The sequence below is a fragment of the Alligator mississippiensis genome, chromosome 3 (genome assembly GCF_030867095.1).
Source record: "Alligator mississippiensis isolate rAllMis1 chromosome 3, rAllMis1, whole genome shotgun sequence".
NCBI lineage: Eukaryota > Metazoa > Chordata > Crocodylia > Alligatoridae > Alligator > Alligator mississippiensis.
The window spans coordinates 166,672,232-166,690,145 of NC_081826.1; the positions used below are offsets into that span (position 1 = coordinate 166,672,232).

At 43.2% G+C, this 17,914-nt stretch overlaps 1 long non-coding RNA gene across 1 annotated transcript in view; it reads right to left on the minus strand.

The window, feature by feature from the left end:
• Positions 1–312: 312 nt before the first annotated feature.
• Positions 313–17,914, minus strand: part of LOC109283923 (uncharacterized) — a 29,153-nt gene continuing 11,551 nt past the window's right edge. The window contains exon 2 of the long non-coding RNA XR_009460932.1: positions 313–1,783. This is a non-coding gene — a long non-coding RNA (uncharacterized LOC109283923). The remainder of the gene's footprint in view (positions 1,784–17,914) is intronic.

A 17,914-nucleotide genomic window follows, 5' to 3' on the forward strand; every position in this document is an offset into this window, starting at 1 on the left:
ATACGCAAAGAAAATAAATTATAGTGTGTAAATGGAATGAAAGAATATCTTATATAAACACTTACGACTATGGAAGTCTAATAAGGAAATAATTATTGGCCGAACTCAGCCGTTCATTTTGTGGTACTGATTTTTGAGTCCCAATTCAAAATTTGAGTGGGTAACCTTTCTACCAGTGGCTTCAGCAAGTACAGTGTGTTCCATTTTGACTCTAGGTCTCTCTGACCATAAAGTAGAAAAATAATTCTTCCAAATCCTAGCACTGAAATAAACTGGAATTCATTACCACCTACTAGAATTTTTATTTCTGATTTGGTTAGGGTGGTACTGCTATACAAAGCAAATTCTTCTGTTCTACTAGTATAATATCAAGAATAACTCCATTTATCTCAATGAAGATACGTCAACTTTGCACTTGTGTATATGAAAGAATTTCTCTTCCTAGGTGTACTGAACTTTATGTAGTAATTAGTGCAAAGTACTTGCTGAGATCAAACCTGCTTCTTCAGAGATAAGTTATTTAAAGATTTGTCAGAGATGCTCAGGTTCCCTCTAAAATATAGAAGAAAACAAACAACAACAGACAGAAATATTCTCATCTGTCCTTCAGAATTTCTTGAAAACGAAGAAATTAGATCTTATCTAAAAAAATATATATTGTTCTAAGCTCAGTTTCAGTCAAGAGTGCTCAATGCATTTTGAGGGGAAATCAATAGGTAGTTCTGACAGCCAGTTTAATCTAATTCATAAGGGACATGGATACAATTTTTTCCAAAAAGTGGTTCAGAAGCCATGTTTCTATTTTCAAAAGTGGCACAAGCACTTAAGAAGTATCTAAACCCAACAGACTTTCAATATGACAAGATACAAATTTCAAAAGTGCTTAAATAAATCCATTGCGTCTGTGACTTCTAGATTGGATGAAATTGTCTATTAACCCTATGTTTTGAGTCTATGGTAAGTTCAAGACAACTGTTTTACTTTCCAAGGATTTGGGCTTTCCATTTTTCTCATATACATATTTATTTCCCAGGCCATCAAAAGACCCAGTAGGATTTTATTTATATAATAAAATAAAAATAAAATAAAGATAAAAACAAAGAAATAGTAGTATACCAGTTAAACCAAGCTTCCCTATCATCTTCATTAAGCTTGGCATCTGTGAACGGCCTGAAAAATCTCTATGATGACAAGCCTCTTGAGTTTGCATTCCAGAGTCTTGATATACCCTTCTCAGAAAAGCCCGGTCTGCAATAATCTGTCTCCTTTTTGCAAAGGATTTAGCCACTTCATGAATTATTTGATCTCCTTGATGTTTGGCGTGACCACTGCACGATCCAAGAGTTGGTGGTGACCACCAGGTCTGTTGAGACAAGGAACTCCTGTTGAGACAAGGGACTCCTGTTGTATTATCTTCTCTCCTTAAAGAGGTATGATAGGGACATTTCCACCAAAGAGGATTAGAAAGAGAGTGAGTTTCTGATGGCATAAACACATATTCCTTGAAATCTTCTTCATCTTCTGCACTGTGAAATATAGATTGGAAAGGCTGCTTACAGAGTGGACACTCTGATTTGGTTTGTGACTGCTCCTGAATACAAGGAAGGCAGAATGTATGTGAGCATGGATTTAAGTGAAACATGCTGTCAAATGTCTCCAAGCAGACAGGGCATTTAGAGTCAGGGGATGCTTGTGATGGCAAAGTCTGGTGCAACTCATCTGCATCAGCTTTGAATGAAGAACCTTCCTCCCCTGTGAACTCCATATCAGGGGAAGACATCATCTAAAAAAGAAGACAGATAGCTACAGGTTACATGTTAAGACATAATGAAGCTGAGACAAGGAGGTATAAAACTGCCTGATTCTGGAGCAGTTAGGACTCTTGTTCCATAAAAGGAACCAATACCATCAAAATGAGCAAACTTGCACTGTAGACTGAGTAGGAGAGAGAGAGAGAGAGAGATTGTTTTTGGTATTCATATTTTAAAATATGTGAGAGGTGCTCAGAGGTCCAGGACTACATCAGTATCAAGACTGTAGAAATGTCTAAGTATCAATACTAGTAGAAGACAATGACAAGTCTCTGTCCCAGTGCTTTCTTTGAGTACCCTTGCACATGGCTAGTTCAGAATGACAGAAGCTCCTCATTTTTATCCTTTCTTTTATGATGTACATTTTCTTTATTTCTTTTAAACATTAGCTTGTTGTTAGTTTCCCTCTAGTTCCATCCTTCTCGTTCCTTTCCTATTACATTAGCTAAAGCGCTTTGCTTTTTTTCCATGTTTCAGGGATGTACTTGGTAGCCGTGTTGGTCTAAGACAAAAAGACACAAAAAACTAGAATTCTTCGTTCCAAAATGATACCTTTTATTAGACCAACTGGAAAATGGCAAGAAAATTGTCCTGATCAACACATCAAAGAACTACTCTACACAGCTCGCAAAGACACTCTCACAGACCCAGAGGGACAGACTTCTATCTTCAGCTCCCTCTGTGCAAAAATGAAGTTTATTTCTGAACTATGGGGACTTTTTACCATCTTGTACCATTTACACTTTTCCCACAGCCTGACGAAGGGACTTTGATTCGCAAAAGCTTGCAGAAAAGGACAATTTGCTTGCCATTTTCCAGTTGGTCTAATAAAAGGTATCATTTTGGAACCAAGAGTTCTAGTTTTTTTGTATTGCTTTTTTTCCTTTATTTATCTCTTTCTGTCTGACAAGTATCTTACTGTTTTAATTTGCTTATCTTTATTTTTAATGTCATACTCTTCTTTTTCACTCTTGTTTCCATTCTTTTTTCCTTCTCTTACACCAATGGCAACAAGAGGCCCATTTTTCTCACATTGTCCCTTTCCATCTGTTCTCCCTTAGATTTTTTCCTTCTTTAAAACTCTGTCCCACTGCCAATTTTCCCTCCATCCTGGACATGCTAAATGCTAATAACTGATGTAAAGTACAATTTATAAAAGTCATTGGAAAGCCTCTTCTTTATGCTAATGATATGTGAGAATGAAAGAACCCAGCACAACCCCTGTACCCAGATTGAGTTGAGGGAGCTAACCATTGGGATGGGAAAGCATTTTTCAGCGTAGGCTGAGCAAATCTGATACAAAATAGCATCTCACTGCCATTTCTATAGGGTTGCTTTTCATATTATGGCCTGATCCTTTTGGCTAAGAATTTGCTAGTATTCAGAACCTCAGAAAAAGGAACTTGGGCCTTTGCAAGGTAAGAGATGATCTCTTGGTTCCATTTCATTTGGCAATAAAACTCCTGTTAACTTACACAGGGCCAGGATTTCACTTCAAGTCTGTAGAAATAAAAGGCTTTGCATCCTATTACCAATTTCCTGAGCTATCCAGACTGCCATCAGTTTCATTAAAAAAAATGGACTCTATTAGTAAATTTTCAAACAAATACAAATCATGTAATCCAAAAGCCATATTTAAATAAAAATGTGCAAATATTTGGAGCAACAGGCTTAATGCCTACATTGGAAAATTCTTGTTTTATTTTTAAATCTTTATATGCGTACAGAACTTTTTCAAGTACACTTGATGGACCTTCAGACCGTAGGAAATTCAATAGCAGTAATAATTGTCGCAGCAGAATTTGTCATGAAAACCATGAAAATATATTCTCTCTTACTGACTTTTTTAAAACTACAGGCTTAAATGTACTTTTGAATGCACGGTTGCCAAAACCCTCTTTATTTAAAATGATGTGTTTAACCACCTGACAAAATTGCTCACATCACTATTTCCCTTCTTCCCCATTTTATAATCCCCTCATAGTCTAACAACTTATTATAAATGTTAATTTTATATGTTTCTAAGATCCTAAATCTCCTCCCCACAGCAAAGAAATTCCCTTTTTTTTGTTGTTTCTGGTTGTACCCAGGGCTGGATTAACCCTTTACTGGGCCCTAAGCAAAAAAAACTCATGGGCCCCTACTTTTTTTCACTCAATAATTATAATATGTAAAATTAGTACAGCTGGGCCCCTGCTTCACTCTAGGGCCCTAGGCATGTGCCTAGTTTGTCTGTGCATTAATCCGTCCCAGGCTGCACTAACTTTAGTGACTAAGTACTTGGATTCCTTTATTATTTTTCCTGAAAAATAATAAATAAAAAATAAGGGCTTCTATTGTGTTCGTATGTCAAAAAGCTTTACTTAATTCTCACGATGCCCTTGTGACCTATTGAAGTGCCTGATAATGGGATTGAGACAATGATGTGAAATGGCTTGGTGATACTTCACAGTGAATAAGGCAAAGCTAGGCCTGCCTGGACCAAATCACTCCCTATTCCCTACCCTCAGCTCATTCATCCAGACCTTGTTACATCTAATTACCAAAACCTACTGGTGGTATACAGAATATAAGACTTTTTCTTCCCCTGGGACCAGCCCTTATCATTGCCTTTGACTGCCTGAGCTTTCTGCCCTGAAGGGTGACCGTTGGGGCTTCCAACTGTCACTGTGGAGCGGGACGGCAAAAGCTCTGCAGCCGCTGAGGAGGGCTCTGCTCTCCCACTTAGGCACCCACTATGCAGGCGTCTCTGGGAAGACAGGTCCCGCATTTGCTGGCAGATCCTGTAGCTCAAGAGGAAAAGAGCTGCCTGCAGAAGGGAGGGTGGTGTTCTTCTCTTTTCAGTGCCTACAGGGAAGAAATACTGCCAGTGTAAAAGACTTAAAAGGCAGACGGAGACCAGTTACAGCCCCACTCGATAGGAATGGAGTTTGTCTTCACAATATCACGATTAAGTTGTGTAGCTACTTCTGACTGTCAGGTTTTGTAATAAATACACGGATCAGAAGGTAAAACTTCAGAGTAATTACAGCATAGTTGCCATACGGCTACTTCACCAGGACTTGGAACAGTAACAACAACCAAGCAGATCCTTCAGAATGGTGTGAGCCTATAGCAAGGGTGTAGTTTTCAATACCATTCAAGGCCATCCTCCTTTCAGAAAAAATGGTCCCCACCATGTTATCTACACACAAATAACTCAGATTTGGAGTCTGCTCTTCATTTTCTGGCAGAAAAATTAGCAATATAATAATAATAAATAAAAATATTGCTATAATTGAACAGGATACAGTGGTGTACAGGATATTGGGTATTTGAGTAAGATTTGAGCACTTCTTATATGTTCCTTCTCCCAGGTCTTCAGTAGCTGCCAGTACCACAGTGGCCTGAGAGCAAGTAAATATTGCAGCAAGGCCTTTAACCAGCTAAGTGCAAGTAGTACTGCAATTTTATTAATCTGCTCCATTAATTGATGCAACTCCACTGTCAGTCTGCATTGAGGACTTTGTCCTTGTAAAAATGTATTGCAAAATAACCTAATCTTAAAATAGTCAATTCATAAAAGGTTATGTGACATAAGCTCATCAGTCACAAACAGTGCTGAGTTGTTTATATCAATGGGTATCAAGAAGTGTAGCAGGACAGGTGCATCTCTGGGGCAGCTGCTGGCACAAGCGACAGTGCCAGCTGGCTCCTGCTGCACTGTCTGCAGCGGTACAATTAGGTGCCACTGTGGCAACATATGCTTTTGTGCCCCTCCACAAAGGTGGCACCCAGGACTGCTGCTCTGGCCACAAGAACACCTTAGGGTATAACTACATGCATAGGCCACGTGTAGACGAAACTAGGAGTGTGTGTGCACAATACTTTAAAGCAGGCTAAATGCTTTTACACAGCTTTAATGGTGTTTGCAAGCCTTGGTGGCATATTGCACATTAATTCCAGCCGCTGTAGGAAATTCAGCGGTGTAATGTGGCTTAAATGACTTGGGGAGCAGCAAACTCCAAGGAGTTTTAGTTTGCTGCCCATACAGCTGCAGAGCAAAGCACCAGGGGGGCTCCATGAAGCTCAGGGGCTCTGCAGCAAGCCCTGCAGGCAGCCTGGCAGCAGCCTGGGAAAGTAGGTTCTGCCCAAGACAAGTAGCGAGCCTGATCTTTTCCCCCTCGCCAGAGCTTGCCTGCCTGCCTCAGCTGTGCAGGGGCTCAGTGCTTCCCTCCATGGCTGCGGTGCCCCCTGGGACCACCCAAGCCAGGTGCCTGTGGGTGGGTGCCACCTGGGGGGGAGCTGCCGCTGCCACGGAGGGAAGCACCAGCCCCCACCCACTGCAGCCCAGGGACCGCTCCGCCCGCTGGCAGCTTGCTCTCCCCTCTCCGCTGGAGAGTCAGGTAAGTCAGTGGAGTGTGTGCACGCCACAGGGGTTTAATTGGCCCTAAATTGAAGCAGTGTTTTTTAAAACTGCTTCAGTTTAGGGCCCCTGTTTTATCTACACACATCCGTAGTTACTAACTTCAGATTTACACATCCTAGTTACAGCATCCCAGTGGCCATTTTAAAATATGGGGGTCTTAATACTTGCCACGATGAGCCATTTTAATTAGTGTGGCTGTTGGGGAACCACTCTAATTAAAACAGCCTCTCCTCACCCCTGAGCACATGTATAGGCACCTGTAGTTTGTCAGACCCAATCACCTTGAAAAAAAATACACAGCCCAGAATTTGGGAGTTAGGTTTCCAATAGTCTTATTGCAAAATTTATTTTCAGGTGGTGGTATGGCAGAGTGTATGCCTACAAATGCAAAGGTAATGTGCAGTAGGAAACTTTGTATCCAAACACGACCCTCTTGACATGCTTCAGCGCTGTATCACTTCATTGCCAGGACTAGTGAAGTCAGAACAATACAGCTCCTAAAATTAAGGAAATAGGAGCCTGCTTCATCAGTATTGTGGAAATTATGCAGCCTTCCACCCATGTGCAACTACTGGGCCTACTTTTTTGACTTGTTATCATTTTACCCCCTCTTGTGTAAATGTCTACGCACAGTACAGAGAAGTGGTAAATCAAGCTTCCTGCAAAAATGGAAGTTCAAATGTGCAGCATCAAGTTTCTACCCTTTGTTGTTCTTATGGAGGGATCAGTACCATTGTAAGGAAAGAGCTGCTTTAATTTAAAGACTTTAGCTGGAACCACTTAAAAAGAACTTTTATAAATTTTAAAATATTTTTAGCAGTTGGATTAAAAATGCTTTCAACAGGGAGAAATGTTAATTCCCCTTTTAAAATAAATCTCCTTATTGAAACAATTCCTACTAAATAAGTTTTAATTTTCTGAAAGACTGCACTCCTAAAAACTAGGTTGTTTTTGCTCACAAAAACGTCCTGCAAAATTACTTTTTAACTTAATCAGTTTAAGGATAAAGTCAAGATGCAGAATAAAGTCAAGATGGTGGCAGGGCAATAAAACCTGGTGCGACATGAAAATATTTGTAACGGACCATGTTAGATTGTTATAGCAACCGGTGTCAAGCAGGAGCTGCAAGAATAGAATTGTCTAACATCAGAATGGTAGTTTAGAATCAGAAATAGCTACTTCTGTTGTGCCTTTAGTTTTAAAAAGAGGCACATGCGTTTAGCTGGCTGGAGCTGCTGTTATCAGTGTTTGTGAGGAGTCTGAAGTTGCTGTATCCCTGAGGAGCAAAAAATTCCTAGCTGCATCCAACCTCTTTGAGCCAAAAATATGATGGTTTTAATTTGTAATCTCTATAGACTTAGCAGACTGGAGGCAGCAAGTTCAACACGGATCTCATAATGCTCAACATTAGTCACAAACAGCTGTACTTAGGAATGAAGCAGAATATTCTAACTCCCAAGGCAGTTCAACTCCAAAATTCAATTTTATTTCTAGAATATGGTAAAAACACACCTGAAATGTCCCCCTAAAAGGATAAGTAAGGCAGCTATTTTTGTGGTACACAGTAAATAACATCACTTGTATATCCCATTCTGATACTGCACATCCCTGGAAATTTAGTTCCATGCTTGTTTTGCTGTAAGTATCCTTACTTATGTGATTAAACTAGAATTCACGTTTCAAATTACAGAAACTGGGTTCATAAAGAAAATTAGCAATGGGATATAATATTACCCAGCCCGCTTCATAACAACACACAGACACACACCAGCATGATGAGACTAAATTTCAGAATACAATTTACTCCATTATTAACCCAGTGAAATTGTGTAGATCCCCTGGGAAAGTGTGTATATGGAGACAAACAAACCCACCCTTTCTCTAATCACACACACGTTACATCCATCAGTCTTTTAACTCTGTTCTTGAGCTATGGCACAGAAAGTTAGCTCACATAAGAATCTCCTCAAATTTTAGGACAGGGATCTCTCTTAAAACAAATAAAGGTGATCTGGCTGCAATTTTTCAGTCTCACTTAAGCTTAAATTGAAAACACTGCTTTGTATATGCTTTCTCCCTCTGCCTGATACATTAGGTCTATGAAATAGTCTCCTTTATCAAGAGCTGAATATTGGGCTCTGTCGCAGGGCACCTTAGTGCCCTGCTCCTAGAGAGGGGAAACTGCTGGGGAAAGAGCCCTGACAGGGAATAAGGAGCCCAGCTGTGGGTTGCCAGGGGCAACCAGGAGGTCAGTTGACCGGAAGGGGCAGGGCCTGGCCCTCACAAGGCCCAGAGGCTGAGGCCAGGCTAGCAGTTCTCTGCCAGCAGCCAGAGAGGCAGGAGCTCCCCAAGCCAGGATGCGGGAAGAAGCCTGATTGCAAGTACAGCTTATGGCAGCTCTGGAGGCTTGAGCAATGATGTTAAGTTATAGCCAGGTGACTTCAATTTGTGTTACAGCCTAGGGGCTTGTGTTTTGCATTGTTGTTATGTATTACACCAGTGGCTTGGGTGAGGCTATAAGGGGTTGGAGGAGGCCTCATGGGGACCCACAGTGGTGTGGGGGCCCCAGCGCCAATGAGGGCACAGTATCCTCATAGGAGACCCACAGTAGCGTGGGGATCCTGGCGCCAGTAAGGGCACAGCTTGCGGGGTGCATAGACCCGAGCCCCAGAGAGGGGGCGCTTGAGAAGCCTCAGTGCGGGCATGGTGAGCCCCAGAGAGGGGGCATTATTGAGAAGCCCCAGTGTGGGCGTGGTGGGCCCCTGAGGAAGGGTGTAGTACTGCGGTAAACCCCGGAGACAGGGGGTAGCAGTGCGGTGGGCCCTGGAGAAAGGGGGTAGCAGTGCGGTGGGCCCGAGAGACAGGTGGCTTGACTGAGAAGTCCCAGAGTGGGCACATAAGGCCCCAGAAGAAGGGTGGCTTCACAGGGAAGGTCCCAGGAGAAGGGTGGCTTCACAGGGAAGGCCCAGGGTGGGCATAGAGAGCCCCAGGAAAGGGGCAGCATTAGAGAGAGAGCCCCAAGAGAGGGGCGGTGTTCTTAAGAAGGCCCAGAGGCGGCACGGAGCACCCCCAGAGAGAGGGCGGCAGCACAGAGAAGGCCCAGAGTGGGCATAGAGAGCCCCAGGAGGGGGCGTCAGTACGGAGAAGGCCCGAGAGCCGGGAGGCAGTATAGAGGAGGCCCGAGAGACGGGCGTGAGAGCAGACCAAGAGACCGAACAACATCCAGTCCAACTGCGAGGCTTGGGGCGTGGTATAAGGGGTGGTTGGAGCCACGCATAGCCCATAAGGCTAGGGTGCCCAGGGCATCCATTTGCAGGACAAGACCCACAAGGGGTCCGGGGGTCCAAGGGGACAGAGGTCACAATGAACCGTGTCCAAGAAGACATAAGGCAGCCTCCCAACCTTATCTAACAGCAAAGACGTGGTGGGCTAGAATCAGAGGGTGCCCTTGGGCTGACTTGGCATGGAGGAAGGGGCCTCAAGGAGATCATGGCCCTCCTGGAGGACCCCTGCCATGACAGGCTCCTTACTCAAAAAGATTCAGATTCCAAACCAGAGACACTGGGTTTCATCTGGGAAATGAATGGTTATAATAGATAGAAAATTCAAGGCGCTTTTTTTTTTTTTTTTTTTTTTTTTTTTTTTTTTTTTACTGACAATCTGCAAACTTTTTACTGACAGGCTATTTTTTTTTTTTTAAACAGACGGATGTTCTTTCTGTCAGTAAAAAAAAAACATTCTGGGATTGGAGCATTGTGTCATTGCAGCAACACAGCTCCCCTATTGGCCCTATACCCTGACACCTCCAATTGCACCCCATACAGTGCTGCCCCTCCAAGCTTACTCCCCAGCTTTACCCTGGCCAATCCTACTCCCCTCATTCTAGCTTGGACTCCCCAAAGAAATCTATCTGCAACTCAGCAGTATTACAGGTTGGGGAATAGCAGATACCAGGTGGTGCTGTTTTGTGTTGTCTGTGCCTCAATGAAGCTCCTGCTGTCCAGCTTCTTTCCAAGAGGTATCTTCAAAAAGCAGCTGGATCTTGATTGTTTTTACAGAGGACTTAAAATTATTTACAGATTTTGGCTGCTTGACAGACATGAAAAAACCCCAAAAACACTGCTTTACCAGGAGAGGAAGCATGTCAGTTTGACCTAGCTCCCCAGTGTCTGTATAAATGAGGTGCTTCAGTGGGGCTTATTTGCAATTTTATTTAACAGCTGATTCAATCAGCTATTAGATAAAAGTACCCAAAAGCCCCGTAGATTGCGTGCGATCTATACAGACATTAGGCGAGCTGGGTCAAACTAACATGATGCCTCTTCCAGGCATGTGCTGCGCTCGGTGTGGGGGTGTGGTGAGCTGGAAGTAAAGCACTGCTTTTGTTTTTTCAATGTCCATAAGCAGGCTTTTATGGATAGGCACTTTTAGCCTGAATTTTTACTGACTGTCCATAAATTTATAAACAGTTGGAAACCCGAATTATAGGATTAATTAGGAAGAAGACAAACTATTTCCCATCCCAATTTAGCTCAAACATTTTTTGAACAAAAATATACAATCCATCAGAAAGCTGGAGTCCCAGCCCAAGCCAGCGGAGAACAGGATTAGTTAAATAGGATAATCCAGCCTAACAGTTCCACACTTAACTTCATTTGCTCAGAGTGCCACAAGGATGTTTTAGGGGAATTATGGTGTAAATGAATTGATCTAAAAGATGCACTGTCACTAGTGTTGCCCCTATCTCTCTCCTTGTGATGTATGCTATCCCTAGAAATTCACCTTCATGATTAGGTTCTGATATGATTTATATGTAGACTACTAAACCAGGGTTCATATTCTAGACGTTAAAATAACAGAACTGGAAATGAGAACAGTTATTTATTTCTGTAGTTTACCTCAAAATAAATCCTGAATATAAATCCCCCGTATACCTAGATTGTTGAATAACAATCCAGAAAACAGTCAATGCCCTTTTGGATCAGAATGTGCTTATAGAAATATAGTCTATGCGTAACAGCCCAGCATGGCCCATCAGGAAGGTAGATGGGGTAACTTGGTGCCTTACCATCAATTACTGCACTTTAAACAACGTAAACCGTGTCATTGTACTGGTGGTAGCACAGTATCCTGAAATCATGGTGGCAGTTACTAATGGCACTACATGCTTTACAGTGATCAATCTGTCAAATACATTCTGTGTGATTTCATTGCGCAATCAATCATGGCATACATTTACCTTTACTTTTTGGAATAGATAATACACATTCACCCGACTGCCAGAAGGGTATCAAAATACCCTTGTGATCTGTAATAAATATGTGAATCAGATGTGTGGTGCACTTTATGATGAAGATCATACTAATGTTATCTTATACATAGGTGATATTTTGATCACAGGCACTATGGAACAAGACTGCCTAGACCAGATGAGAAGATTCCTGGGGATAATCGAGAACACCGGATTCAAAATTAATTGGCAAAAAATGTAGTCAGTCACCCAGAAGGTAAAATACCTTCGTTTGGAGCTGGGACCCACTGGATACAGTCCAGACCAGCAGCACATAGAGTTAATACATAAGTTGCCTGCACCCACTGACATGACCACGTTAAGATCCTTCCTTAGTCTAATTGTTTTTCTACATGAGTTTATCAAAAAATCCATACAAAAGGCAGCACCACTACATGATTTATTAAAAAAGGCACAACATGGTAGTGCAATGATATGCACTTTATAGCAGGGAAAGCACTAGAGATTGCCCTCATGAATGCAACAGCACTTACGTGTCCACAAATTGACAAACCATTTACATTAGAACTGGCCACCACTGTTAAGAGTATTGGTGCAATCTTACATTAAGACTTAAGCACAGGAAGGAAGCCAGTTCCCTGAGCTTCAGCACAGTAGAGCAAGAATTCACTCTGTGTGAATAAAGAGGTGCTTGCTCTGCTATGGGGCCTCCAGCAGTGGAGCTATTTAAACGGGATGGAATCAGTGATACTGAAAATAGTGCATACCCCTGTCAAATACATTTTATCTGACAGAATCAAAGACAGAGGGTTATTATGCCCACGTTTGGCAAAATGAACCATAGCACTTTTAAACAACAATATGCAAGCACAAATCAAGGAGTGCCACCAGTGATACCTGATATGCCAGTGATGCCAGCTATGGCCTGATCATTAATGGACAAGACCACAAATGTCCCTTCCCAATCACTGAATCAAGTCCAGAGCTGAGATTGTTTCAAGGACGGGTGCAATATAATCATGATATTCTGAATGATATGGACAGTGTCTGGTTGTGGATGGCTCCAGTTACCACATTGATGGGACTGAGTTCAGCAGAGGAGATGCAATTAGGAAGAAATGAACTTGACTATATGATGAACAGACAATCTGCTACGCAGATTTGAAAAATTACTTCATTTCTTCCTGAAATCCTGATTGCAATCAGGGCCAGTTCCAGAACCCCAGGCCAGAGGCTCAGACCTGAACAGACCTTCATAGTGGCAGGTCTCTCTGGCTGAAGCTCATACAGGTGAGGGAGGATCTGATTCCTATTTCTGGTCCCAGGGCCACCTCTCTATTATCTGTCCATCCCTCCTGCCCCACAGGTGCCACCTTGGGTTTGTGCCAAGTGGTGCAGTTGAGCCCCTCTCTCTGCCTGGTCCCCAACCCTTTCTCGTGGTTAATGAGTTCAGGGTTGTGACCCTTCTTAGTCACGGCCTGTAATTCAGGCCCAGGTCACAATGCCCAAGCACGCAACAACATGGTGGTAACTTTGGTAGAAATGCCACCTGTGAGCTCTGCCAAATCTCAGCCAGTTCAGGTCCCCTGCAATGATTAGGCTTGGGACAAAATACCCAGTTGTGCCCTTTAGATGTGGGGGAGGGGGAGTTTTGATCCTCTGCAGCTCTGTCTGTCTGTCCAGCTGTCTGTCACTCTGACTCGGGTGCTGCTGCACTGAAAACAAAGGGGCTGCTCCAAGTCTCAGCCACTGGAGGTCAAGCCCAGATTGCTGCAGACCCAACAAGAGCTCCCACCACTCCTCTGACTTCCACAGGGGCCTTTCCTCCCTCTTCTATTTCTCCCTACCCATTTCCTCCTGCCATTTCCCTGTTCCTACACCTGTTTCTGCAGAGCAGCTGAGCTGTGCCTGACAGGATCTGGGGGAGGCAGCAAAGGACTGGGATTCTCCTCGGGTTCCTTCCAGGGAGGGCTCCGGTGGGTGGCAGAGACTCCCAGTCAGGAAGGAGAAGGGTGGGGCAGGAGGAGGAGGGGTTTGAGGAAGTCAAGCGTGGGGCTAGGGGCTCTGTGTCCTGTGCATGACAAAGGGAGTGCAAGTGAGAAGCAAGCAGGGGACATCATTTGGGAGCAATGTTAGTCAAGAGCACAGAAGAAGGGCACTTGGTGCCCATAAACTTCTCTAACTAAGCAAAAAGACTGTGACTGGGAGACAAACATGACAGAAAAAGTAGAAATTGAAATGGGGAATTCTTTCCCAGCTATACAGTTGGTCCAAAAAAAGTGTCCCTAAAATCACCTTAATCTTTGCATGTTGCCCAGACCATCATGGCTACAAAAGTACTCCAACCCTAATGGAAGGAAGCATTTGGATTTTATTCAATGAGACAGACATAGCCAATCATGGGACAGAGCATTTGATGCTAGGAGACAATGGTCAGGTGTTGCTTAGCGCAGGGTGATTGTGATCCAGTTACATTCCATACTGCCAGAGAGAGGAGAGATTAAACCTGTAATTATATGGCCATGGCATCACATTGCATGATCAATGTTTCTAATCATCTAATCCCTCCAAGTTGAAGATAATGAGGAATACAACTGATAGGAGGAAAACATTACAAAAAAATACAAATGGAAGTGGAGAATCCTAGAGGATAGTTCATCTTCTGGCCAAAGTGCCACGACTCCACATTCAAGAAAGAGAAAGCTTTGTCTCTAAGCCCCTCTGCATTCAGAAAGAAAGGGAAGGCAGCAAATAAGGACCAAACAGCAGTACATGGCAAGAAGAAAAGGGGGCAATAAATGGCACTTGGTAGTAATTAAGAGGATAAAGGGCAGAACATGGGCAAGAAAAAAGGAAGGGTATAACATGAGGGATAACTCCATGACTAGTAGGGATAACTCCATGACTAGTAGGGCTAAGGGAAATCAGTAAGGATGATGGGAACAAAGGAGTCCTCCTTGGTTTAGAATACAGTTAAGTTCATCTCTTCCTGAAAGCCTGATTGCATCTCCTCTGCTGAGTTCAGGAAGAAATGAACTTGACTATATGATGAACAGACAATCTGCTACGAATGCATAGTGGTACATGAAGTCAGTGATGATGTACTTTCAATGCTGTGTACTGCTCTGTCCTCTGAAATATCACATTCTAGGTGGCTCCAAATTGGGCATCCAAAATTAGTGGACACCACTGACCCTAATTGGTCTGGGTTTCAGTTCCCCTTGTGTAAAGGGTAGGAATTCCACTTTGGCCCCACTCCCCAGGAAAGCCCACGAAGAGGGATATCCTGTTCTATTTGGAGTAGAGTTTAATCCTGTACAGTCAGTGGGCGTGTCTACATGTGCGCCCGACTGTACAGTTGTTACTGTGCAGTAGGGGTGTGCGAAGTGGGCAGTGTTCAATTCGGATTTGGCCCAATTTGGGGGACAGTGATTCAATTCGCTGATTTGGATCACTGTCTCAATTCGATTCGGCTGAATCTGAATCTGAAGATTTGATTCTGATTTGGGGTACTTCTGGAGATTTGATTCTGATTTGGAGTACTTCTGGTCCACTTCCGGGTGCACCGCCAAGCACGCAAGGGATGCCGCTCCCCCCCGCAATGCTCCCATGGGATGCTCCATTTACCCCACCATTTCAGTGTTCATGAGCCACTCCTGTTACCTTGAGGTATGTAGAAAAAAAAGATATAAAGCTGTGTCTATGGCCGAATTGTCGAATATTTCCGAATCTCTCCAAATTGAATTGGAGGCTTCCAGTTTCATTGAAAGAGATTAAAGGGTCTCCTGGTTTGATTTGGATTCGGAGATTCAGCTGCCAAATTGGGTCAAATCTCCTCTGAATTGAATCAGCAACCGAAGCTTTGCACAGCTCTACTGTGTAGTCATTTAGTATTTGCTTAAGCAAATAACCACCGTTCCTGAGCAGTCCCAACGCTGCACGGGTCATTTCTGATGCTACTGTGCAGTAGCAAACAAGCCTGCCAATGCTTTGTCACCATAGCAATGAGCTATGGCAACATAGCATCTCATGTACACACACCCAGTAAAGCCTAGGCCACACACTGGAGGCATCACAACCAAAGTCTGCATCTTGGGAGGCAGGGACACCAGCAGGGGCTGGGCTGGCTGCAGCAGCTGTGCTGGCAGTGGTGGTGACTGTCAGAGCCCATGCACACACAGGGACCAAACACTAAGGACCACAAGCAACATTCATCCTGGCCTTGCCCAGTTTGGGGCACGTGGCTTTACAAATTTACTACTACTGTAACATCCTTCTGCATACAACCTCCCAGGTTTTTAAAACAGCATTTGGGAAAAACAGTACAAATCGCATGGCACCAAATTGGCATCCAGCTGGATTGTCGGCAGGGTTTAACCTTTAAATACACTGGACTGGGTTTTGCCATCTGAGTTGACTCAGGAACTGACAGCAATCATGGGTTGTCCACCTCTCTGTCCAGCAGCCTAGACAGAGGGCAAATAGAGAGAGAGAGAGAGAGTAGGGGGACACACTTTACTAGTAAGGCTCACAGAAATTTGCTGACAGCAGAAGAGTGGAGAGACACATGGATCTTCAGGTCTACCCCAGGATCTGGACAGGTGTACACTCTAGTGATTCCAGGGCCCTGTGCCGACTCTCTCTCCCCAACAAGCCTGACCTCTGCTTTTGGGTCCCCTCCAACTTGGCCTTGTCCCAGTTCCATTATCCCTCATTCTTGGCTCCTTATCAAGCATCCAAGCACTCAATTGGATATCTAACATCCCACTGCAAAGCCCTACTATAAAATGCGTAGAGAAGGTGATTTAGAACATCTCATAGAAAAGAGATATGGAGCATGGTCCCCTTCCTGGATCATAAGGGAAAGGTGCATCCTTCCACTCTCACTGTGCCATCGAAAAGACAGGATGTGGCCTGTATTAATTCATTAGCAATACTCTCCATTGAAACAGTTTGCAAACTTCCAAGCTGTAGCTCACAAATGGTAGTAGCAACTTCTTGGAATCTGTTTGAACATATTACAAGTGTTTTAGTAAAAAGCAACCCAGGTAAAGGATGGGGTGGAGCAGAAATTGATTGCAGCAGAAGTGATATTAACCAACCATTTACATGTTTCTCAGTAGATTTAGCCAGGGTTTAGATAGACTATGTAAAACTCAAAAAGTTTCTTAGAAGAAAAACATCAGATGATGGATGAACTGAGAAAATGACAGCGCAAAAAGAAACATCTGCTTCATGAAGTAATGAAGATTAGAAACACAGCCACAGTACTATTTATAGATATATGTATATATCATATATATACACCTTAACGAGGTAATTGGTAAATGGCTAGAGTCAGTAGTAGCCAATGGATTTGCTGGCAACTCTTATTTAGAATTTCATAAAGAAGTTGATGACTACAGCCCCAATCTAACAACATGCACATGCTTTATTTCAAGTATGTCTGTGATCCTGGGGAGCTCAATAGGACTGCTCCCATGATTATTTCTTAGCAGGTTGCATCAATGTTTGCAGGATCAGGGTACAACACAGAAGGAAACTGGACCCTGTCAATTTTTAAATTTGTTGAGCAGAGTTCTATAATGCTTCAGGGTCCTGATCACCAGGTACTGTCTCCACTGTTGTATCTGTCTTTTCACTGTCTTTCTATTAAAATGGTTATGTCCCTCAGGCAAAACTGGGTACACCAAAGTCAATGTCAAAACGCCCTTTTAATTCAGTAGGGGTTTTCCCCTTACCCTTACTCACCCGCACAGTTGGGTTTTAATAGTAGAGTCTGGGACACAGACTCCTAGACCAGCAAGAAGTTTACACTCAACATTTAGGACTACCCTAGAATTGATTGTTTTTCATGTCAGATAATCAGAAGCCTAGATGCGTGCCAATTGCTAATAAAGGCACAAACAAGAAAAGATCATCCTCTTAGGTAAGTCAGGGCACGAGGAGATGTCAGAACTGGAAGATGATGTTGTCAAAACTGGAAGATAAAGTTCACCCTGCCATGACATGTATTGTTGTGCAAGAGTCACCAAATGGCATTATTCCACACAATCTGACACTTTCTTTTCAGAAGCAAGTGTGCAGGATATAATGCTGGAAGTTGTGCTGTATTGTGATTGGTTGTGTGCCTGATACACTTTTTTTAACATCAAGGGAAACGAAAGAGTGACAAAACTATAGAAGGCACTACATCCCAGTAGCCACAGATGGGTAGGTAGTAGCTTTGACCCAGTTCTGCTATGTGTAAAATGGGGGCAAAACTCTTTACCTCCTGCGCTAGGGGCAAGGGTGTTAATTAGCAAAACCCTGTGCAGTCCTTGAAAAGCATAAAAGCTCCACAGTAGACAGTGTTTAGATGCCTAAACAAAGAAGAGCAGGGAGCAGCACTGGCCAGGGAGAACACAGCTTTTGAGATTTGTATGAGATGGAGAAAATGTCTCC